Source organism: Schistocerca cancellata, chromosome 9 (assembly GCF_023864275.1).
Source record: "Schistocerca cancellata isolate TAMUIC-IGC-003103 chromosome 9, iqSchCanc2.1, whole genome shotgun sequence".
Classification (NCBI taxonomy): domain Eukaryota; kingdom Metazoa; phylum Arthropoda; class Insecta; order Orthoptera; family Acrididae; genus Schistocerca; species Schistocerca cancellata.
In genome coordinates, this window is record NC_064634.1 from 239,977,132 (window position 1) to 240,002,895 (window position 25,764).

The window sequence follows — 25,764 nt, forward strand, 5'->3', positions numbered from 1 at the left end:
TCAAGTTGTGCCACAAACTCCTCTTCTCCCCAATCCTATTCAGTACCTCCTCATTAGTTATGTGATCTACCCGTCTAATCTTCAGCATTCTTCTGTAGCACAACATATCGAAATCTTCTATTCTCTTTTGGTCCAAACTATTTATCGTCCATGTTTCACTTCCATACGTGGCTACACTCCATACAAATACTTTCAGAAATGACTTCCTGACACTTAAATCTATACTCGATGTTAACAAATTTCTCTTCTTCAGAAACGCTTTCCTTGCCATTGCCAGTCTATATTTTATTTTGCTCCCCAAATAGCAAAACTCCTTTGCTACTTTAAGTGTCTCATTTCTTAATCTAATTCCCTCAGCATCACCCGACTTAATTCGACTGCATTCCATTATGCTCGTTTTGCTTTTGTTGATGTTCATCTTATATCCTCCTTTCAAGACACTGTCCATTCCGTTCAACTGCTCTTCCAAGTCCTTTGCTGTCTCTGACAGAATTACAATGTCTTCGGCGGACCTCAAAGTTTTTATTTCTTCTGCATGGATTTTAATACCTACTAAGAATTTTTCTTTTCTTTCCTTTACTGCTTGCTCTATATACAGATTGAATAACATCGGGGAGAGGCTACATCCCTGTCTCACTCCCTTCCCAATCACTGCTTCCCTTTCATGTCCCTCGACTCTTATGATTGCCATCTGGTTTCTGTACAAATTGTAAATTGCCTTTCGCTCCCTGTATTTTACCCCTGCCACCTTCAGATTTTGAAAGAGAGTATTCCAGTCAACATTGTTAAAAGCTTTCTCTAAGTCTACAAATGCTAGAGACTTAGGTTCGCCTTTTCTTAATCTAGCTTCTAAGGTAAGTCGTAGGGTCAGTATTACCTCACGTGTTCCCATATTTCTACGGAATCCAAACTGATTTTCCCCGAGGTCGGCTTCTACTAGTTTTTCCGTTCGTCTGTAAAGAATTCGCGTTAGTATTTTGCAGCCGTGGCTTATTAAACTGATAGTTCGATAATTTTCACATCTGCCAACGCCTGCTTTCTTTAGGATTGGAATTATTATATTCTTCTTGAAGTCTGAGGGCATTTCGCCTGTCTCATACATTTTGCTCACCAGATGGTAAAGATTTGTCAGGACTGGCTCTCCCAAGGCTGTCAGTAGTTCTAATGGAATGTTGTCTACTCCTGGGGCCTTGTTTCGACTCAGGTCTTTCAGTGCTCTATCAAGCTCTTCATGCAGTATTATATCTCACATTTCATCTTTATCTACATCCTCTTACCTTTCTATAACATTGCCCTCAATTACATCGCCCTTGTATAGACCCTCTATATACTCCTTCCAACTTTCTGCTTTCTCTTCTTTGCTTAGAACTGGGTTTCCATCCGAGCTCTTGCTATTCATACAAGTGGTTCTCTTTTCTCCAAAGGTCTCTCTAATTTTCCTGTAGGCAGTATCTATCTTACCCCTAGTGAGATAAGCCTCTACATCCTTACATTTGTCCTCTAGCCATCCCTGCTTAGCCATTTTGCACTTCCTGTCGAGCTCATTTTTGAGACGTTTGTATTCCTTTTTGCCTGCTTCATTTACCGCATTTTTATAGTTTCTCCTTTCATCAATTAACTTCAATATTTCTTCTGTCACCCAAGGATTTCTACTAGCCCTCGTCTTTTTACTTACTTGATCCTCTGCTGCCTTCACTACTTCATCCCTCAAAACTACCCATTCTTCTTCTACTGTATTTCTTTCCCCTATTCTTGTCAATTGTTCGCTTATGCTCTCCCTGAAACTCTGTACAACCTCTGGCTTAGTCAGTTTATCCAGGTCCCATCTCCTTAAATTCTCACCTTTTTGCAGTTTCTTCAGTTTTAATCTACAGTTCATAACCAGTAGATTGTGGTCAGAGTCCACATCTGCCCCTGGAAATGTCTTACAATTTAAAACCTGGTTCCTAAATCTCTGTCTTACCATTATATAATCTGTCTGAAACCTGTCAGTATCTCTATGCTTCTTCCATGTATACAACCTTTTTTTATGATTCTTGAACCAAGTGTTAGCTGTGATTAAGTTGTGCTCTGTGCAAAATTCTACCAAGCGACTTCCTCTTTCATTTCTTGCCCCCAATTTATATTCACCTATTACGTTTCCTTCTCTCTTCTCTTCCTTTTCCTGCTATCGAATTCCAGTCACCCATGACTATTAAATTTTCGTCTCCCTTCACTATCTGAATAATTTCTTTTATCTCATCATACATTTCTTCAATTTCTTCGTCATCTGCAGAGCTAGTTGGCATATAGAATTGTACTACTGTCGTAGGCGTGGGATTCGTGTCTATCTTGGCCACAATAATGCGTTCACTATGTTGTTTGTAGTAGCTTACCCGAACTCCTATTTTTTTTATTCATTATTAAACCTACGCCTGCATTACCTCTATTTGATTTTGTATTTATAACCCTGTATTCACCTGACCAAAAGTCTTGTTCCTCCTGCCACCGAACTTCGCTATATCTAACTTTAACCTATCCATGATACATTATGTGATCAAAAGAATCCGGACACCTTGCTGAAAATGACTTACAAGTTCGTCGGGCCCTCCATCAGTAATGCTGGAATTCAGAATGGTTTTGGCCCACCCTTAGCCTTGATGACAGCTTCCACTCTCGCAGGTATAAGTTCAATCAATTGCTGGAAGGTGTCTTTGGGAATGGCAGCCCATTCTTCACGGAGTGCTGAACTGAGGAGAGGTATCGATGTCTATCTGTTAGGCCTGGCACGAAGTCGGCGTTCCAAAACATACCAAAGGTGTTGTATAGGATTCAGATCGGTACTCTGTGCAGGCCAGTCGATTAAGGGATGTTATTATCGTGTAATCACTCCGTCACAGGCCGCGCATTATGAACAGGTTCGCCATCGTTTTGAAAGATGCAATCGTCATCCCCGAATTGCTCTTCAACTGTTGGAAGCAAGAAGGTGATTAAAACATCAATGTAGGCCTGTGCTGTGATAGTGCCATGCAAAACAACAAGAGGTTTAAGCCCCTCCATGAAAAACATGACCACACCATAACACCGTCGCCTCTGAATTTTACTGTTGGCACTACACACGATGTCAGATGACGTTCACCGGGCATTCGCCATTCCCACACCCTGCCATCGGGTCACCGCATTGTGTACCGTGATTCGTCACTCCACACAACGTTTTCCCACTGTTGAATCGTCCAATGTTTATGCTCCTTATACTAAGCGAGGTGTCGTTTGGTATTTACCTGCGTGTTGTGTGGCTTATGAGCAGACGCTCGAAAATGAAATCCAAGTTTTCTCGCCTCCCGCCTAGCTGTCATAGTACTTGCAGTGGATCCTGATGCAGTCTGAAATTCCTGTGTGATGGTCTGGATACATACCTGCCTATTACACATTACGACCTCCTTCAACTATCGGTGGTCTCTGTTAGTCAACAGACGAAGTCGGCCTGAACGCTTTTGTGCTGTACATGACCCTTCACGTTTCCACTTCACTGTCAATTCGGAAACAGTGGACCTAGGGATGTGTAGGAGTGTGGAAATTTCGCGTACAGACGTATGATACAAGTGACAACCAATCACCTGAACATGTTCGAAGTCCGTAAGCTCCGTGGAGCGCCCCATTCTGATTTCTCACGTTGTCTAATGACTACTGAGGTCGCTGATATTGATTACCTGTTAGTAGGTGGCAGCACAACGCACCTAATAAGAAAAACCTATGTTTTAGGGGGTTTCCGGATACTTTTGCTCACATAGTGTAGAGTTTAAGATCGACAATAAATCTGCTGTCTAGAACTACATTTCCGTGATTATTTTACGCTATGCCACAGTGTACTACATGAAGTTAATACACCAACTTCATTACGTACAAACTTTCATTCTTATCGTTGTCTTTTTCCTTGATTTATGTGTTGCAATTTTCATGGTCACACCGACACAGTAAAACAATAAAAGTACTCTAATTAGCTACGAGCACTCATCAATTATAAGGCCCCCTCGCAAGTGGCTCATAAGCTGAGGAGAAATTTTCAGAGCTTGTTCCCTCACAGAAGTGACACGTACCTTAGGGAACAGAAAGGATGAGGGTGCAGAAATACAGTGCGATCTTGACTCGAGTACAAAAAACGCTAGTCTGTCATCTAGTTGGAAATGAAATTTTAAACTAAAGAATCCAATGAATCTTTCGAAATGCAAAACGGATACGTAAGAGACCTGCTCTACACTACAAGGATTTATGAGTTACCGGTACGAAAAAAGTAAACCGGAAAGAATTCTTCAGCGAACACTGAGAATGTCATAAACAAACAACACAAGGAAATGTTGCGTAACACGCTACGTTTTTGCTCCAGCTGTAACATTCCGTCAGCACTGACATTACATCAGGAGGTTTAACTTAACTATACCTAATAACCCGCGACTACGTTATTATCTGCTTACGAAGCCCTGAGCGTGTCGCAGTCTCAATTCTCTTCTCTCTACCGCCTGTCTCTCTCTCTCTCTCTCTCTCTCTCTCTCTCTCTCTCTCTCTCTCTCTCTCTCTGTATCATTTCCTTGTATATGACAATATACTCCTTCCCCGGAGATGGAACCAGGGCAAGGACGTTTGGAAATGACAGGCTCAAAAATGTTCAAATGGCTCTGAGCACTATGGGACTCAACTGCTGAGGTAATTAGTCCCCTAGAACTTAGAACTAGTTAAACCTAACTAACCTAAGGACATCACAAACATCCATGCCCGAGGCAGGATTCGAACCTGCGACCGTAGCGGTCTTGCGGTTCCAGACTGCAGCGCCTTTAACCGCACGGCCACTTCGGCCGGCTGAAATAACAGGCAAACTGAATTGGAACACATGTTCACAGTTCATCCCCTTGGAAAGAAAGTTCAGAAACCAATTTACGAGTAATTTAAAACAAACATTGGTGCAGATTTCGTCGTTACAAGTAGGCTACGAAGAATTTAATGAGCTGATTTTGAACATACACTCCCTGACCAAAGAAGAGAAGTACCCAGAGACATGGTTGGGCGTGAATGTACATCGTACACAGACACATGATCGGCGGCTATGTAATTAGTTATGTAGGGAACAGCCACCAGAGTGCATTAGCGTTGTTACTAGGCAATTACACTGACGAGCCAAAATATTATGACCACTGCCCGCAGCGAGGTTGTATGTTGCCAGGTGGCGCTAAGGACACGTGATGCGGTAAGAGAATTATATGAGTGGAGCAGAGACGAATGAGGAATCGGTCTAGACAGGATAAGTGGCACAAATGCGGAAATCCGCCGACTTAAGCGGCTTTGACAAAAGCCAGATTGTTGTGGCCCAGTGCCTGGGAGCGAGCATTTAGGAAACGGCGAAGCTGGTCGACTGTTCTCGTGCCACTGTCGTATCAATGGAAAGTGGTTGAAGAGCAGTGAAACCACGAGTAGGCGACAAGAAGTTGAACGCCCATACCTAGTCACAGGCTTGTCCACTCTCAAAAACAGGATATGCGGCGATCTGTGGTAGATCTGACGACTGAGTACAGTGCTGGCGCAGGCACAGGTGTTTTGGAGCATACCATTCAGCGCACGGTGTTGAATACGGTTTTCCACAGCAGAGGACCCTTACGTGCTCACGTGTTGACTCAGCAACATCGTCAATTATGAGTACAGTGGGCACGGGTTCATCGAGATTGGACTGCGGATCAATGGAATCGTGTCGCTAGCCGGATGAATCCCATTTATTGTTAAACCAGGTCGATGGTCGTCTCCAAATACGCCGTCATACAGGCGATCGGCTGCTCCAAACATGTAGCGCGCCACGGACAGGAGACACTCACTTGGGCTTCCAAGGGACCTGCGTTAGTAATCGAAGGCACCATGACAGATTTGGACTACGCGAACATTATTAAGGACCACCCGTAACCCCTTATGTTTGACGTATTCCTCAACAGTGGTGGCGTCTTCCAGAAGGATAACTGTCCGTGTCATAAGGCCAGAATATTGCTGCAATGGCTTGAGGAGCATGGTAGTAAACACACGTTGATGTACAGGGTGATTCAAAAAGAATACCATAACTTTAAAAATGTGCATTTAATGAAAGAAACATAATATAACCTGTTATACATCATTACAAAGAGTATTTAAAAAAATTTTTTTTCACTCAAAAACAAGTTCAGAGATGTTCAATATGGCCCCCTCCAGACACTCGAGCAATATCAACCCGATACTCCAACTCGTTCCACACTCTCTGTAGCATATCAGGCGTAACAGTTTGGATAGCTGCTGTTATTTCTCGTTTCAAATCATCAATGGTGGCTGGGAGAGGTGGCCGAAACACCATATCCTTAACATACCCCCATAAGAAAAAATCGCAGGGGGGTAAGATCAGGGCTTCTTGGAGGCCAGTGATGAAGTGCTCTGTCACGGGCTGCCTGGTGGCCGATCCATCGCCTCGGGTAGTTGACGTTCAGGTAGTTACGGACAGATAAGTGCCAATGTGGTGGCGCTCCATCCTGCTGAAAATATGAATTGTTGTGTTTCTTGTTCGAGCTGAGGGAACAGCCAATTCCAAATGCTTGCTGGATGCGTGCTACATTTTCATCACTCGTTCTCGGCCGTCCAGAACTTTTCCCTTTGCACAAACACCCATTCTCTGTAAACTGTTTATACCAACGTTTAATACACCACCTATCAGGAGGTTTAACACCATACTTCGTTCGAAATGCACGCTGAACAAGTGTCGTCGATTCACTTCTGCCGTACTCAATAACACAAAAGGCTTTCTGTTGAGCGGTCGCCATCTTAGCATCAACTGACGCTGACGCCTAGTCAACAGCGCCTCAAGCGAACAAATGTACAACTAAATGAAACTTTATAGCTCCCTTAATTCGCCGACAGATAGTGCTTAGCTCTGCCTTTTGTCGTTGCAGAGTTTTAAATTCCTAAAGTTGCGGTATTCTTTTTGAATCACCCTGTATTGGCCATCAAACGCGGCTTATCTGAATCCCGTGAAACCCAATCGGGACGCTGTCGGGCGCCGGCTCCGCGCTCACAAGCCAACGAGGTTGGAACACTTGCACAGAGTGACATTTGCATGGAGCGACACTCACACGGAACCTGCGGCTCTTGCAGAGCTAGCTGGCTTTTCACAGGTTCGGGTACACTAAGAACTCTAGCAGTTCATCACAGCTGCTCATGCGAGCTGGCTCGTGCTTACATGGCAGCAGTGAACAACCATGTATCGCCGGCCGTGGTGGCCGAGCGGTTCTAGGCGCTCAGTCCGGAACCGCGCGACTGCTACGCTCGCAGGTTCGAATCCTGCGTCGGGCATAGATGTGTGTGAGGTCCTTAGGTTAGTTAGGTTTAAGTAGTTCTAAGTTCTAGGGGACTGATGACCACAGATGTTAAGTCCCATAGTGCTCAGAGCCATTTGAACCATTTTTTAACAACCATGTATGGCTTCAGGTTGACAGTTTCATAGCAAATTTATTTTGAAGGCTGTGCTGTTAATGACAACTAACGATGAAATTCAACATCATGATAACTGAAAATGATATTCAACATTTATTTTAATATTTTTATCATGCAAACAACGAGGGCAGCTAAGTAAGAAACACGGTATTTTTTACGACTGTTGCAGCCTTATGACTGCCCTTTTAGGATAAAATTTAAATTGACAATTTTGTATTTAGTTTCATTTTATTTAAACGCGAAATATAAAACCACGGAATGTCAATGAATATTACTTATTTTGCTTTTCACTATAGGATCAATGTCTGGTACCACTTTTCCAGTAATGCTAATTCAAAGACAAGCTCTTAAATTAAAGTCTGCCTGTGTGCTTCTAAGGGTGGATTTCGTTCTCTTGAGTAAAAAAGCAGGATGTACATTTAAGTCTAAACCACTGTTAACATAACCCGAAAATCAATGAAACTGCGCAACCTTTTGCAAGCTCAAAAGCTGTATGATAACTTGATCCAACTGCAGATTCATTCGTTGAGTGTTCCTCCTGGAAACGAAAAAGGATTTTCGTGGTGAAAATGTTGGGACAATTACTGCGACGTTTATTTCTCTGCTCCCTAATGACTAATACATCTTCAGTCATATCGCTTCCTTTTTTTAATTATTGCACATCGGCTTCTCGCTGTTCGCCTTCCAAATGTTTATAAACTTTTGCGTGAGATCTATTTTAATGTCGTTGTAAACTGAATTTTTTCGTTATTTTCAAACTTTTGAAACACATTAATAGAACACTAAGCGTATCAAGAAGCCATCGCATACAATAAACATATAGAATAGGCATTCTGCGTTGGTACGCTGATGCTGATGTGTCTAGCCGCTTTGAAGTTCCTAACCCGATCATCATGCTACTTTTCATCCCTTTAAAGACAGGTACTCTCTATTTTAAGGGGAGATTCCGTCCTAAAACTTCCATTTTTTTTTCCAAGACAAATTTAATGGCTATTTCACATCTTTGGTGTGTTTACTCTTAGATCCCAAAACGTTCTGGCGGTATTGGAATTAACAAGTACGTCTAAGAAATCTTTGAGATATAGACTGCGTGAAGGGCTGTGGCACGCCGAAAGATACGAAAGATAATTTTCGATTTCCAGCACCACCAAACAGAACCATCAGTGCTACGAACTTGGTATAAACCCAAACTGGAAAAAGCATGTCGCAAGATTTCCAGGAAAACTGAAGCGTAACAATTGGAAGCCACTCGCTGGCAGTCAATTACTTTACCTGTTGACTGTGTAGATATAAATATAGAGAATTAACTGAAGTTCTCTTCAGTACAATCAACACGCTCCAAGGAAACAGGCATTGCCTAACAATCAGATATCCGTACTACTGCACCTCCTCAAGAAGACTTTTAGTAGATTTTTATTCAGAAAATTCAAGAAAAAGGCTATGCACATCTTGAAGTTAAAAGAAGAAACCTCATATAAGCAGGAAGGGAACACGTTATGGGACCGCTGAATTTTAACTGGCATTTGTCTTGCTGTACCACTCATTTTTTGATAAAATTTTAAAATCCATTTTTCCACAAGTGTTTTTTTTAAACTCAGAACCAACTTTTTTACCATAAATGCAGACCAATCTGAATGAATTTTTTTGCCGAAAGTAGTCCTGATGTTCGTACTGTTGTGTGATGGTAAAAATTAATTGCTGAGTCGTAGCCTCTATTAAAGAGCTGCCCTACATCTTCTACGTAAACTGATGAAACTGTAGCGTCTGTTTCTTTTGCTAGCGTCTTTGGGCTGACAAAATGTTCTCGCATTTCATTTGCTGCGTCATCTGGAATATGAACTAGTCTTTCATTGTGTTTATTCTTTTTAAAGTTTACACAAGGCCATTAAGTCACATCTTGTTTGTTTGTGTAGTTCACTATGTACTGATGCTCGTGGTAAATCAGTAAAGGCTTCCCTTTGGTGAATTCCATTATCTCAGCACTAAAACACGTAGCACTACTTGCCAGTCAGAGGTCATCTGCAGTACTGAACTCTGGAGAAAGCCACGCACACGAGCAAGTGCGGGAACAGGGAACTTTTTGTAAGGACTGGACTACGGCCTTCCCCAGAATATATCGTCGGTAGCGGCGGACAGGCTGGTGTATCCTACTTTTGGAACACCCTGTCCAGTACCTACAATGTCCTGAGCTCCCTATAAATGTCAACACGTTCTCTCTCCGTCCTCGTATCACTCCCTGCAAGTACCACAAACTCCAAACCAAACACCCGTAAATTACGGGAAGTGTGACACCTGTGCATTAGGCATCTGGTGCCACACACCTCTGGGACCTGTCGAGTAGTTGTCGAATCCATGGCGCGCAGTATCACTGTTAAATCGCGTTCCAGAAGTGAAGCAGCACGCTTTCAAGTAAGTGCTTATAATTATTTGATTCATCGGAGTATACAAGTGATATGTTCTAATCCGTCGCCTTACTATCTGGAAGCAGCAAAATATTGCAGAACCCGACAGGATGGCCGATCCGGTACGGAAAGTAGAGAGGAACTAAATACATTTTGAGTACTAAATTGTAATTGCGTACATCTGTCCTTCTCACATTTCAATAAAAACAAATAGTGATCATCTGTAACCACACGAGAAATATTAAAATATTAGTATTAGCGTTAGTAATAATAATATAATTTTCAGTGGTAGCAGCATTTGCGGAAAAAAACTGAAAAGAGCTTAGATGGTAGTAGTAGTATTAGCTGAAACGTCCCCTTAGAAAAATTAATGAATTACTGTGCTGGAAAACATCTTACGTTATTTGATTTTCAAACAGCTGAACAAAACTGCACGTACTCAGACATTTCTCTCTTTACTTATTCTGATCATCACTAAACTGACACACAATATTTTCAGCGCAATGCAATCTGACTTTCAATAATCCCTACAAAAGAATGTCCCTGACTAACAATAACCTATACCTTTCATGAATCACTTACCTCACAAAAATCTTCGTTACTCTAACTACTGCAATACAGCGAGCGCCAATACTGCTAGCCAAATAAATGATTCTAAATACTGAAGGCACTAACTACTGATAGGCATAGTTAGCAAATGAAAGATTTCAATAGAGAACAAACACTGTATTTACCTTAATAGTGTTCAAAAGTCATTATATATATATATATATATATATATATATATATATATATATATATATATATATATATATATATATATATATCAGTTCATGACATCCAGTCTTACAAATTTACTCTCTCTGATGGACACACGCCCAGATCATCCGCTCTCAAAACTCCGCCATCTCTCTCCCCACATCCACCAATGCTGGCGGCTCACCTCCAACTGTGCAATGCTACGCGCTGTTCACAGACAACAGCGCAACACTACAATAGCAAATTCCAACAATGCAAACCAGCCACAGACTGCACACAGCACAGTCAGTGATTTTCATATAGAGCGCTACATGGCGTTACCAACATAAAAATCTAAACAGCCTACTTACATAGCCCCCATGCTCCCCACAAAAAATTTTACAAATTGTTTTGGGCACTGGCTAATACATATTTGTAAAAAAAAATTTTATATTAACAAATATATCCAGTGCACACACTTATCGATACAATGTTAGTTAAAAGCTAAAATTTTCTCACAGTCCATAAAGACAGTCCTGATCATTCATCACAATAGTAATTACAGCTTTTTTCACAAAGTCTCATTATTAAAAGAAAATGCACGCGGAAGTAGTGGATTTCCATGCAGTCTTGAAGAAGTAGTGTTGTCCTTCCAACGGAAAGACAGTGCTGACTCTTGACATGCAGACACGTAATGGGCCACAACAGAGCAAACCCACAGGAGAGTCAGTCGAAGTTGAAGAATATTGATAGGTAGGTCATCACAGAGCAGTAGTCCTGTTAGAAGTTACGGTATTGGTGGGCCACCAGAGGTGCAGACCCACTGCAGTCCTTGTAGATATAATGGTATTGGTGGGCCATCAAAGATGCAGACCCACTGTAGTCCTTGTAGAGACGGCCAGCAGCCATCTGTTGCAACTGTGCAGGTGCACAATCACCATCAAAGAGTCTTGCGGATGATATGGCAAGTCCATAAGCCACCACTTACGCATTCACAAAGTTTTTGGAATTGTTCTTAGAACCAGCAATTCTGTTAACCAATCACTTGCTGAATTATTAACTCATGTGCAAACACTAACAGTCCCAACTTCTCATATATTGTGCATATACTATGACCAACAGACACATGTGCAGTGAAATGTATGCTTACAAGTTACTTAATTTGATGAACTGGTGTCCATTACAATTTTATAACACGAGAATACAATTACAAAGACACAGAAAACATCATTAAAACATAATAATACAGATAAAATTTCTAGTAATACAGGCTTTACAAAAGACTAGAAGTAGACATGTACACCAGTGTTACAGGAATTATGACATAAGTAAATATATAAAATAATGAGAATAGTTTTCGCAACATGAATTGCACACATGAGCATTACAACAAAACAGAATAAATAATGTCTAAACATGTTTACACAGTAAATAACATATTATAAATGCAAATTATATTTGAGGATAACAGTATTCCTCATCATAGTGGATGTAGCTGAGTATTAGAAAAATTCTACAACATAAGTCTTATCAGATAAACACAAAGACAGGAAGACACAAATACACAAGGTACACAGACACATAGTGGAATAACCCAAAAGGGCAGGACAGGGTTTGTTTTCAGTGTGACATTTGGTACTGCAGTCCAACCTAAAACTTCATTTCATAGATGTTTCCTCTTATTTCACCTTTTTTTTATACCTTGTCAATTCATTTCTTCCAATTCATCACAACTCATTCTCTTATATAGCCTACCCCCTCTTAAGCTAACTTAAATCTACTGAGCTCAGATGCTAAACTAAGGAACGAGGCAATGCAGCAGCACAAAACAATTAACACAAACAGCAATGACGAAAAATGCAAATTGGCAAAGCAAGCAGCAATAAATACAAATTAGCAAAGAAAATGCAACATTATCACTAATATAAGCCAATGTGCAGCAAAAAGAAAAGTAAATCAGTAGTAAAACTGGCTTAAAACAATTTAAAATTCAGTAGAACTATGCCTGGCAAACAACAGCAGAAAATGTTATAATTTATACCTAAATATGACAAAGCTCACGCAGAAAAAATATTACAGTAAAATGCCATGTTTAATGCCTATGTCACATCTTAACACTAGAGTGATGCATCACGATAACTTACTCTAGCAAACAAGTTACCAAACCGTAAAAAAATTTATGCAATTCCTGTGAAGGGAAATGTCTATTTGTGTTCCTTTTTTTTAAGAAAGTAGATCATAAAATTATTGTTTAATGGATCTGTAGACAGAAAATATTTATGTTAGTACATCTATTAAATTTTATATTAACCAATGCTGCAGTGCAGCTAGAAACTAGATATTAAACAAAATAGGCAAATATATATACAAAGGAAGGCATGAAACATCATTCACTAGCCATATGGCATTTCATAAGGCAGTAAAAAAATCTCTCAACTAGAAGGACAGTAGCCATAATCAGGTGTATAGACATAAAATATTTCTTGTCATTTCATTAGGCATTTCAGTAAATAACAGAAAGTATGACCTCAAAACTGCAGTCATATGTTTCAAGTATGAGCGTGTCTTATTTGAAATGCTTTCTACAAAGAAATGTCAATAGCGAGGTTAATGGCCTCACCTTTTTTTGTGGTGCCTCTGAAAGGCACAGCTTTTTTTTCCAGACGACTGCCGCATAGCTTGGCACCTACAGCATGTTACATCAAGGTCACTTAGCTTTCTTACCGAAATATTTACGACAGCAGTTTCCGCTTCAGTGACAGTCTGATAAAAAATATTTCACAGGTCGAGAATTTGCATTACAAATGTGTAGAAACAAATTCCTATAAATATAACAGTGTCCAAAAAATATTCGTCGGCACTGTGATACATTCACGCATTTACACACATTTCATAACTCTTAAAGTACGATTCTTGGTTTCCAACATTCTTTTTCACAAACCAGAGTCCCTAACCACTACTCATTATTCCTTACCTTATTACACATATACATATTCGTCGACACTTCTTCAATATTTCATCATAATGAATACGTAGCATAATCAAATTCCTCATATAGCATCAGCTTATTGATCATAGACATACCTCAAAAGCGTAATATACATCATCGTCTTAATGAAATATTAAACACTCTGAGTAACTGGAAGTCACCTGTTGGGATTTTTTGTGATCTATCAAAGGCTTTTGACTGTGTAAATCATGGAATACTGTGGTATGAATGGGACAGTGCTCAAATGGTTTAAATCATACCTAACTGGAAGAGTGCAGAAAGATGAAATAAACAGTTCACATAATATGCAAAAAAACTGGTGATTTCTCAAACTGGGGAACAATCAAGAATGGGATGCCACATGGTTCGGTCTTGGGTCCTCTGCTGTTCTTAATATATATTAATGACTTGCCATTCTATATCCACGAAGATGCAAGGCTGGTACTTTTTGCTGATGATACAAGTATAGCTATCACACCCGACAGACGAGAATTAACTGGTGAAATTGTAAACGAAATTGTGTTTTTCAGAAAATCATTAAGTGGTTCTCTGCAAATGGGCTCTCATTAAACTTTGACAAAACACAGTATATACAGTTCCACACAGTAAATGGAATGACCCCATTAATAAATATAGACTTCGATCAGAAATCGGCAGCTAAGGCAGAATATTCAAAATTTCTAGGTGTATGCATTGATGAGGGGTTGAATTGGAAAAAACACATTGAGGATCTGCTGAAACGTTTGAGTTCAGCTACTTATGCTATTAGGGTCATTGCAAATTTTGGCGATATACATCTGAGCAATTTAGCTTACCACGCCTATTTTCATTCTCTGCTTTCGTATGGCATCATATTCTGGGGTAACTCATCATTGAGTAAAAGAGTGTTCATTGCACAAAAGCGTGTAATCAGAATAATTCGTGGACTCATCCAAGATCATCCTGCAGACACTTATTTAAAGAACTAGAAATCTTCACTGTAGCATCACAATAGTTATACAGGGTGATTCAAAAAGAATACCACAACTTTAAAAATGTGTATTTAATGAAAGAAACGTAATATAACCTTCTGTTATACATCATTACAAAGAGTATTTAAAAAAGTTTTTTTCACTCAAAAACAAGTTCAGAGATGTTCAATATGGCCCCCTCCAGACACTCAAGCAATATCAACCTGATACTCCAACTCGTTCCACACTCTCTGTAGCATATCAGGCGTAACAGTTTGGATAGCTGCTGTTATTTCTCGTTTCAAATCATCAATGGTGGCTGGGAGAGGTGGCCGAAACACCATATCCTTAACATACCCCCATAAGAAAAAATCGCAGGGGGTAAGATCAGGGCTTCTTGGAGGCCAGTGATGAAGTGCTCTGTCACGGGCTGCCTGGCGGCCGATCCATCACCTCGGGTAGTTGACGTTCAGGTAGTTACGGACAGATAAGTGCCAATGTGGTGGCGCTCCATCCTGCTGAAATATGAATTGTTGTGCTTCTTGTTCGAGCTGAGGGAACAGCCAATTCTCTAACATCTCCAGATACTGTAGTCCAGTTACAGTAGCACCTTCGAAGAAAAAGGGACCAAACACTTTATTGGCTGAAATGGCACAGAAAACATTCACCTTAGGCGAGTCACGTTCATACTGAGTTGTTTCCCACGGATTCTCGTCGATTCACTTCTGCCGTACTCAATAACACAAAAAGCTTTCTGTTCAGCGGTCGCCATCTTAGCATCAACTGACGCTGGAGCCTAGTCAACAGCGCCTCAAGCGAACAAATGTACAACTAAATGAAACTTTATAGCTCCCTTAATTCGCCGACACATAGTGTTTAGCTCTGCCTTTTGTTGTTGCAGAGTTTTAAATTCCTAAAGTTGTGGTATTCTTTTTGAATCACCCTGTATATTCACTTATGAAATTTGTTATTAACAATCTGAACGAATTCAAAAGTAATAGCAGTGTACATGGCTACAAGACTAGGAAAAAGGATGACCTTCACTACTCAAGGTTAAATCTCACTTAGGCTCAGAAGGGGGTAAATTATGCTGCCACAAAAGTCTTTGGTCACTTACCTAATAGCATCAAAAGTCTGACAGATAGCCATATAGCATTTAAAAGGAAATTAAAAGAAGTTCTTAATGACCACTCCTACTCATTAGGTGAATTTTGGATATAGTAAGTGGGTAACTTCCCAACCTCCACCAAAAAAAAATATTGAGTGTCATGTAATATTTTGTCTAATGTAATATCTTGTGTAGACACCTTTTATTAAACTGACATGTTCCACATCATTACGAAGTGTCATTCATGATCTATGGAACAAGTACTAATCTAATCTAATCTAATCTAACCTAATAATAACATAATAACACCTCAGTCAAATCTCAAAAACGTCGTAGCTTTCTGCAATAATTTCAAAACCTAAAAAATTTCTCTGCTCATTTCAATAGTGTCATTTACCTCAAACCTACTTTAAAAATCATGATCCCATACCAAATACATCATTCAAAGCTCTCATAGTATCGCAATGGTTCCGAAAAAATATGAGCAGTTCACAAAGTACAGACAAAATACAATTTCATTAGTGTGAAGTTATCCAACTGTGTAATTGCGTAAACATGTGTCACTGACATAGTAAAAAAATGTTTGTCTCAGTTAAATGATCAGATAGCTGTGTAATTATGTGTTAGAGAGATATGGTACCGATGTGCAATGTTGTATAAGCAAATACAATATTAGCTAGGGCTCCTTGTGCTTGCCAAACACATGGTACACAAAGTAAGCGTGTACCCCGCTGAGGATTAATGTAATTATACCATCAGGTGTTACAGATTACAGCAATGGAATGAAATGTATCACGGAAAACTTTGTTTGTAATTCAAAAATTTTTAAAAATAAAGGTTTTAAGTACAAAATTAATCACTCAAATACGTGTCCTTTAGCGCTAAATGTGCGTCTTGCTGTAAGATAATTCTGTGGAAGTGTCGTAGTTATCGTCCTCCTTAAGCTAAGTTCTGCAGAAGTCAATGTACTTACCTCATCATAAACAAAAGTGAAATGCTATGCATATAGATATCGTAGTTATTACGTACATTACTGTGATCAAGAAAGTACTACACTGTAACGTATTGTTGTGCTATGAAAAAGGCTGTCTCATTGTAGCTATACCACAAAAGTTACTACTAAAACATATTTTACTTTCCAGAAGAATTCAGAAAAACTGTGCAGATATAAAACAGATATGCTGCAAAAGTAAAAATGTAAATTGTGTCACACATTAGTAGCATCGTGATATAATCGTGTAGCTGTCAAAGAAACCAAATACTAAGTCATCTTTAATCTCACAGAAAGTACTTCAAATAAAGAATGTCTTTTCAAGTAAAGCTAAATGTTGCATTAAAATCTCATTAGCAGTATATGTTCTAAGTATGTAAGCCGTATATTTATTACGTAATTGTGCAACTAAAAAGCAAGAATGTAGACACAAAATAACACTGTGTCATCTGTTCACTATAACAATGCATTCGTAATTACTGTCTAGACTGGATAGTTAACTTCAAAACATTGTTGCATGTTAACAGTTTCTAAGTGTGACGAAGAGTACTAGTAACGTGAAGTTAAAGATTTTATGATGGCAAAGACTAAGTTAAAAGCAGATTATCTCTCAATAAACGGTTTTACATGTGAAATATGGTCTAACCCTTAACCCTTCATAGTGCGCAGAGTTTCAACTTCAAAACAATTATCATGTTGTATACATCGGTAAGGAATGCTAAAATTTTTCTCAAGGTTAGCATCTTATGTTATTTTTCTTGGAGCCAGCCGGCGCACGTGGCTGCCTGCGGAGCGAGTCATTGTCTGTCTCTTTGTTGGTGCGCGTCGTCATTAGGATTAGGAGACCAAACGTCTACAAATTCACCTTGTCGAGAGGGCCCTGCCCTGTTTGAATCCCGCCAGTTCTGATGAAATTCAGGTCTGTCGTTTTGTCGGTAGTTTACATAGTTTCTTTTTTTGTTGGTCATGTGGTAGAGAATTTCTCCCGGAACCGTAACTGCGCGGTGGACCATTGCGTCTGAAGTTATTCTGATAATAATTATTTTGGTTCCCATATTGTCTGTTTCTCTGATTGTCTCTGTGATAGTCATTACTATGGAAATGCGATCTTTCTCTGTAACTATTACTACTCTGCCAACGGTTGTCATACGGGTGGTGTCTGTTTTGGTCACGATTTATGTTGTAAGAATAGCCTTGTCGTGTCCAGTTATTATTTCTTTCATCACGAAATTGTGACGGATGTGACCTGTAATTGTTGTGTTCCTGTTTTCGCATCCCGCAATTGTCATTGTCAACTTCCAATTCTTGTAACAGTCCCTAAAAAGCCTCTATGTCGTCTTTGCAACGTCCTGCCAAAATAGTATGTCGTAAATGTTCACGCAATTTGATTAAGCGAATGCGGATAAGTTCTGAGAGGCTGTATGGGTCTGACAGGTACTGATTCTTGTGCGACATGTCTTCAAAATATTTCACAAGACTGGAAAATTCAGATTGTTCGAAGTGTTTCATCATTATGATGGTATGTTTTACTCGGTCTTGTGTAGCATGAGACCAATATGTTGAGAGGAAGGCATGATAAAATTCTTCTTCACTGTGACAATCGTGAATGATCGATCGTATTCTTACAGCTGGTTCATTCTGTAAGTAGCCACACATAAATTCTAACCTGTGCTCCAATGGCCAGTTGGGAGGAAAACAATGAGAGAATTGATGAAGCCATGCTTGTGGATGAATGTCGTTGCCAGAATTCTTAAATGTTTTGAATTTACATGTAGTAATTAACAGCTTATAGTCAAAGTCATCGTGTCGGCGAGTCGTATGTCGGACATTGTTACGTCGTGTCGGCGGTTCCATCTCAAAATTCGGTGCACCTTGCCCATTTCTTTAATAATTTCCGAAATGCCCTGTGTTATTATTTTGTGGCTGTTCCGTATTTCTATGTCCCTGTATTGGAGCGCGAGTGTCCTCTGAAATATGTAATTCTTGTATTACTTGTGCCAACTGACCTTGTACTTCCCGGATTTCTCTTTTGTACTGTGTATTGATTTGATCTTGATTTTGTTTCAGTTTTCTAATTTGTTCATACTCTTCTGTGTCAGTGAACACTACAGGTCTTAAGTCATTCAGATCATCATCTACTTTTGCAGATAAGTTAGTGAACTGATCCGAAAGTTCGGCTACTTTCTCCGATAGTGAACTTATTTCCTCAGTGTGTTTTTCTGAACCAAGTTTCAGAGTGTCCATTTGTGTTGAAATCGTATCCACTGTGTCCTTTAAGTTTTCCTGAGTTTTTGCAAGTTGTGTAACCGAATCGATAGATGCAACTGAGTCAATTTTAGCTTGCAAGGTGTCGTGATTTTCATGAACAATCGTTTGCAGTTCCTTTATGGCTGCTTCGTGATTCTGTAATGCATTTTCATGACGCGAAAAAATAGGTCGGAAATGCTCACAGATGTGTGTTTTTACGTCATTACAGACTTTTTGACATTTCGATTCGATTTTAAGTAACTCAGCAGTTAGACCTTCACGTGCTTGTTCAAGTGTGGTGTCTAACTTTTGAAGCTGTTGCTCTGTTTGTCTCTGGTGTTGTTCCATTGTGTCTAACTTTCGAAGATTTTGTTCCGTTGTGTCTAACTGTTGCTGTGTTTGCTCTGATTTTCTTTCATTTGTTGCATTAATTGCAATAATAATGTATTAGTGTCTGGAATCTATTCCTCTATGCTTTTCGGCAGTGCATTTGCACCGGCAACATTCACATTTTGACAAGCAGAAAATGTGTCTTGACTTATTTGAGAAAACGGTGAGGGCCCAAAACCTGAATCTACAGTATTTGCGATATTGTGTCCTGTCATTTCGGATTCCTGAGGCGAGCTGTTGCCGACCGATCGATCGATAATATTCCCTGTTCACTAATTGTTTCACTGTCTACACCATTATTTGCAGCCCGCTCCATTTCCCTATGCACAGTTACCAAATTACTACGTTGAATGTTAATTCATTACACGGTGGTGCTGATAAGCTACAATCGCCGTCACTATCATTTCTCAGTTTACTTTGGAGCCTAGTGTTACGTTTTTCACACGCCATAATTATCACGTATTTCACACGATAACAAGAAAAGCACAATTTGAAGAAAACACATTAGCATAGCACTGAAAATAATATCTCGTTAACTGCATGCGCACCTGCGAAATACTTCGTGCAAATCTACATGCATGCCACAACTGTTTTACTGTACAACAATGGAAGACTACAACTACAAAGGAGATTCTCTCTACAATTACGAGCTAGCAAAAACAAAAGCTACACTAATTACACAAACTACAAGAAAAATTCAGAAGATTTCAGTGAGGCATCCTAGGCTAATGTTCGACATATGAAACGTCCCCTTAGAAAAATTAATGAATAACTGTGCTGGAAAACATCTTACGTTATTTGATTTTCAAACAGCTGAGCAAAACTGCACGTACTCAGACAATTCTCTCTTTACTTATTCTGATCATCACTAAACTGACACACAATATTTTTAGCGCAATGCAATCTGACTTTCAATAATCCCTACAAAAAGAATGGCCAAGACTAACAGTAACCTATACCTTTCATGAATCACTTACCTCACAAAAATCTTCGTTACTCGAACTACTGCAATACAGTGAGCACCAATACTGCTAGCTAAATTAATGATTCTAACTACTGAAGGCACTAACTACTGATAGGCATAGTTAGCAAATGAAAGATTTCGATAGAGAACAAACAATGTATTTACCTTAATAGTGTTCAAAAGTCATTATATATATCTCAGTTCATGACATCCAGTCTTACAAATTTACTCTCTCTGATGGACACACGTCCAGATCATCCGTTCTCAAAACTTCGCCATCTCTCTCCCCACATCCACCACTGCTGGCGGCTCACCTCCAACTGCGCAATGCTACGCACTGTTCACACCCAACAGCGCAACACTACAATAGCAAATTCCAACAATGCAAACCAGCCACAGACTGCACACAGCACAGTCAGTGATTTTCATATAGAGCGCTACATGGCGTTACCAACATAAAAACTTAAACAGCCTATTTACATAGCGACTTCTTTGTAGTTGGAATAGTTGTATGGTTCGTTACTGTAGCAGTAGTATATGGTGTCATAACGGTAGTAGGTATAATGACAACCGTAAATCAGTCAAGAAAATTTGAAATAAAGAAAACCAATGGCTCTCTTTCTGTCACAGTATAGGAAGACCCCAACTAAAGTGGCAGAGATGCCATATGAAAACGATAGGTATCAATCTACATGTTAGATAATAGTAGAAAAAATTAAAGGGAAGGAAAAATAGTATTACAGAGAATGTAAACTTAATTCAACCAGTAATCTTGCCGCAGTGATAACATCGGTTCCCAGCAGATCACTGAAGTTAAGAGTTGTTGGGCTTGGCTAGCAGGTTTGTTCGGATGGTGAGGAGGGAGTTAAGCATAATTCATTCTCAGAACAGAAAAAAGGGATAAGAAAATAAGTAGATTATTAAGAGGATTCACGCTATGACATTACCTGTTTCACGTATCTAAAATCTAACTATGAGCCACTCGCCTATTTAAAATAAATTCATACATGTGATCATACTATTATAGCAAAACAATATATATATATTCTCTTTTTTTTCTTTCTATAAAAAAATCTGAAATGTAAAACCAAAGTCATGAATTAGCTGTATTGTAAGCAAAGACTGTAATTTTTCAGCCACTCTTCTAAAAGATGCACTCTCAATTTTTTAACAGGAAAAGTAATGCCACTTCAATTTTTCTAACCGCATAATGGCGCCTTTTTCTGATATGAGCTTGAACTGCACACACGAAAGTGGCTTTGCCTGATTCTAAGATTAAATAGATCATATTTTGATCTTAATTTTTATTACACCTATGTCAAAAAACATCAGCTTTTATCATTCCTTTCTTGTGGATGCCATTTTATATGCATTTTTATCGTTCCAGTGGCCGTACAACAAAGATCTATGCGGTTTGTTCGGTGATATAATGATCGGACACGTTACCTACTCATTATTACAAAGCATAAACGCCCGGAGACTTATCTGTCGATCATTTCCACTTTCTTGCATACATTTTCACACACGAGATTTCTTAAAATGATAGGTCATCTATCATTGAACAATGACGTCGTGAATTGTTACACAGGCGTGATGTGGCTCCACTATTTAAATATGACGATCAACTACCATATAAGCTAATGGTAGTATAATTAATCAAAAGAGAGAATAATTTTTTTTGTTTATAATCGTTGGGGTTTCCTCCTTCGCGTCGCGGTATTCAAGTTATGCAGAAGGGTTTGCAATCATAGCCTTTTTATATTGTGACATCCTGAGAAAAATTTTTAATAAAATATATCAGGATTTAGAGAGAGAGGGAGAACATTTCAACATACATGTAATTCTGTATGTGACTGTCCATTGCTGTAACCAAGAAAGTGAGCCATGTAAAGTAAATAAAAAAAATGTTATCAGGCATGATGGTGTATATAAGGGGCATGAACAGTGTCAAATTTTGAGTGACCGCAGTGAATGACACGTTGATGCAGCGTACTCTTATGAGACAGCATTATCAGCACCAGACTGAATTTCAAAGGGGCCTCAGGCGAGGCGTAAAGCTTTGTGTCATGTAGTCATCAAGGGTACCCGAGTGGGCCTTCGGCTACGGAAGCCCATATCGATGATGTTTCGTTGAATGGTTTGCACGGTGACACTTTTTGATGGCCCAGTATTCAAATCTGCAGCAAGTTACGGAAGGGTTGCACATCTGTCAATTTGAACCATTCTCTTTAGTCGTCGTTGGTGGCCGGCCGGATGGCCGAGCGGTTCTAGGCGCTTCATTCTGGAACCGCGCGACCGCTACGGTCGCAGGTTCGAATCCTGCCTCGGGCATGGATGTGTGTGATGTCCTTAGGTTAGTTAGGTTTAAGTAGTACTAAGTTCTAGGGGACTGATGACCTCAGATGTTAAGTCCCATAGCGCTCAGAGCCATTTTTTTTTTTTTTTTCGTAGTTGGTCCCGGTCTTGTAGGATGTTTTTCCGGTCACACTGATGTCGGAGATTTGATATTGTACCTGATTTCTAATCTTCTCGGTACACTCGTGAAATGTTAGTAAGGGAAAATCGCCACCTCATCGCTACCTCGGAGACGATGTGTCCTATCGCTCGGGCACCGACTATAACACCATGTTCAAACCGACTTGAATTTTGATAAACTGCCGTTGTAGCAGCAGTAAACAATCTAACAACTGCGCCAGACACTCGTCTTAAAGTTTAAATTTATTTATTTATTTACACGTCAACTTCCAAAGAACCAAATTGAGGAGCAAATCTCCAAGGTCATGGAACGTGTCAATACATGAAATTACAACATAAAAGTAATAACAGATAAAAGTAAACTGTTTATGAATCTGAAAAAAGTCAGTCATAAGTTTAAGTAAACGCAATCAACAATATAATAAGAAACAGGTTAATTTTTCCAGGACCTCCTCGACATGATACAAGGAGTGACCCTTGAGGAAACTCTTCAGTTTCGATTTGAAACCGCGTGGATTACTGCTAAGATTTTTGAATTCGAGTAGTAGCTTAATGAAAATGGATGCAGCAGTATGCTGCACACCTTTCTGCACAAGAGTTAAGGAAGTCCGATCCAAATACAGATTTGATTTCTGCCGAGTATTAACTGAGTATATATATATATATATATATATATATATATATATATAGAGAGAGAGAGAGAGAGAGAGAGAGAGAGAGAGAGAGAGAGAGAGAGACCAATGTCAAAATACCTGGAGTCGTGAACAAGGGCCGACAAGAGTTTCGTCAACTTACACCACTTATTGCCTGAACCGCCCGTTTATGAGCCAAAAATATCCTTTTAGAATGGAAAGAGTTAGCCCAAAATATAATACCATACGACGTAAGCGAATTAAAATAAGCAAAATAGACTAATTTTCGTGTCGAACGATCACTGACTTCAGATAGCGTTCGAATAGTAAAAATGTCAAACCAACCAACCATGTAGAGCGTGAATTGCGTGTCTTGCAGTCCCACTAAACGCGGTTCCAATTGCATCCGCTGTTTGACGCGAGTCTTTCCTTGCCTGTGGCACATTGTAGCGGTCATCTGCCGCTGCAGCTCACCGCGGTCGACCAGCTCCCCTGCCGGCAAGGGTGGCCGAGCGGTTCTAGGCGCTGCAGTCTGAAACTGCGCGACCGCTACGGTCGCAGGGTCGAATCTTGCCTCGGGCATGGACGTGTGTGATGTCCTTAGGTTAGTTAGGTTTAAGTCGTTCTAAGTTCTAGGGGACTGATGACCTCAGAAGTTAAGTCCCATAGTTCTCAGAGCCATTTGAACCATATGAACCAGCTCCCCTCCTTTGGGCAGCAGTGTCTGTCCTTCGGAACGCTACCCATGCTGCGAGCAATACCAATTTCTTGGGCTCAATTCGTCACACTTCTTCCGTCTTCCAGTTTCACTACTATTCTTCCCTGTATGAAGTCGTCCAAATGTTGTCCTTGGACCATGCTGTAACCAAGAAAACCACCACAGTCTGTCGTAACTGTTCCCTGGTTGACACACACCATCTTTACCTGTTTCTTCAACTGCCTCGTGACGCTATAGTCACGCTGACCTCTCGCCACGCGACGTCCATTTTTCTGTGCACAACTGGAAAAAAACATTTTCTTGCATTTCCACTCATTTCCACCGAGCAGTTAATGTGTTACGTTACTGTATCAATCCCGTCCTTAAATTATGCAAAGCAGTGTATTTATGATGTAAATGCGAGACATTCATGTTGTGGATCCATTTGACTGCTTGTGAGTGTATTTTATTACCTACGATGAAAGTCGACTTTCGTTGAGTTCGGTACCAGACCACCAAATTACAGCAGACTGTGATGTACCTGTCGTGATGCATCCCGAGCGTGACTCAGCTCTCGCGTAGTACACGCCCCGCACGCCGGCGTGGTCGCGCTGCGCTGCGCTTGTTGCAGGACAAAGGGAAGCGGCGTACTGTTCCGTCATTACGCGCCAGTTAGGCCAATGCTGCAGCTCGTGGACCGGAATAATGGCCGGGAAAGCGAAAGCGCTGCAGCAGCTGCTGCTGCTACACTTCGAGCTAGCAGCGGAGCGCCAGCCGGGCTGACCGTCGGTCTGGGAAACAGGTCGCAGCGCACCCAAAGAACACCTGCACAGCTTCCAGCCTCTGTTAAACACGTTCTTTACCATTTACCTAAATGAAGACTGGATCTGACTAAAGGCAGTGCTAGAAACTGGCTAACAAGTGCGCTAGGTAGAATGGGACGGACTGGACTATCACGTTCCATCACCTTCTGTGGGACGATGTCGTTCTTAAGGTGTGCAATACTGTTGACTGAAAAACAAAGGAAAGGCTAGGAAATAGTCGAAAACAAATGAGATACTTCCCTCAAAACGAATAAAAAGTGACTCACAACGTAACTTAATAGCGTAACAAAAGTATACGACGTGTTGCCAAAGCCGTTTGATCTTTACTCAAACAAAGAGCCACAAGAAAAAATAAGAAAGCATGTTTACTTAAAAATACTATCCTCAATACAGACTGTATCGTTTACGAATTAGTAGAATCACAGTATTGGCCTTGGGTGACCTTGACGTACTAGACAATGAGGAATCTGTATATGTATTTTTTTAGATGTATCCGAGACCTTTAGCATGCTTGGTCATAAAACTCTATCAACGTAGTTAAAAATAAGAGGGGTGTCTAATGATTAATTCCAGTCATTCCGGGAAAACCTGGCAAAGGTAGCAAAGCCCTCAATAAACCGAAAATTTTGCTAAATGATTTGCCACATCAAAAATACGCAAATAAAGTAATTCCTTAGAGTCCAGTATTCTGATAATCATTGGTTTCGATGTACATAAATCTTACATCAATGTTAGTAACGAAGAAATAATTTCTGTTAGCCGAGGGCAAAAAAGAAGAAAAAACACGCTAATACCTCACCTCTAATAAAACAAACAAAAAAAAATAACTGAAGTCCTCGCAATTAGTATAGACCGCCGCACATTCTAGTTTAGGGATCCAGTTACAC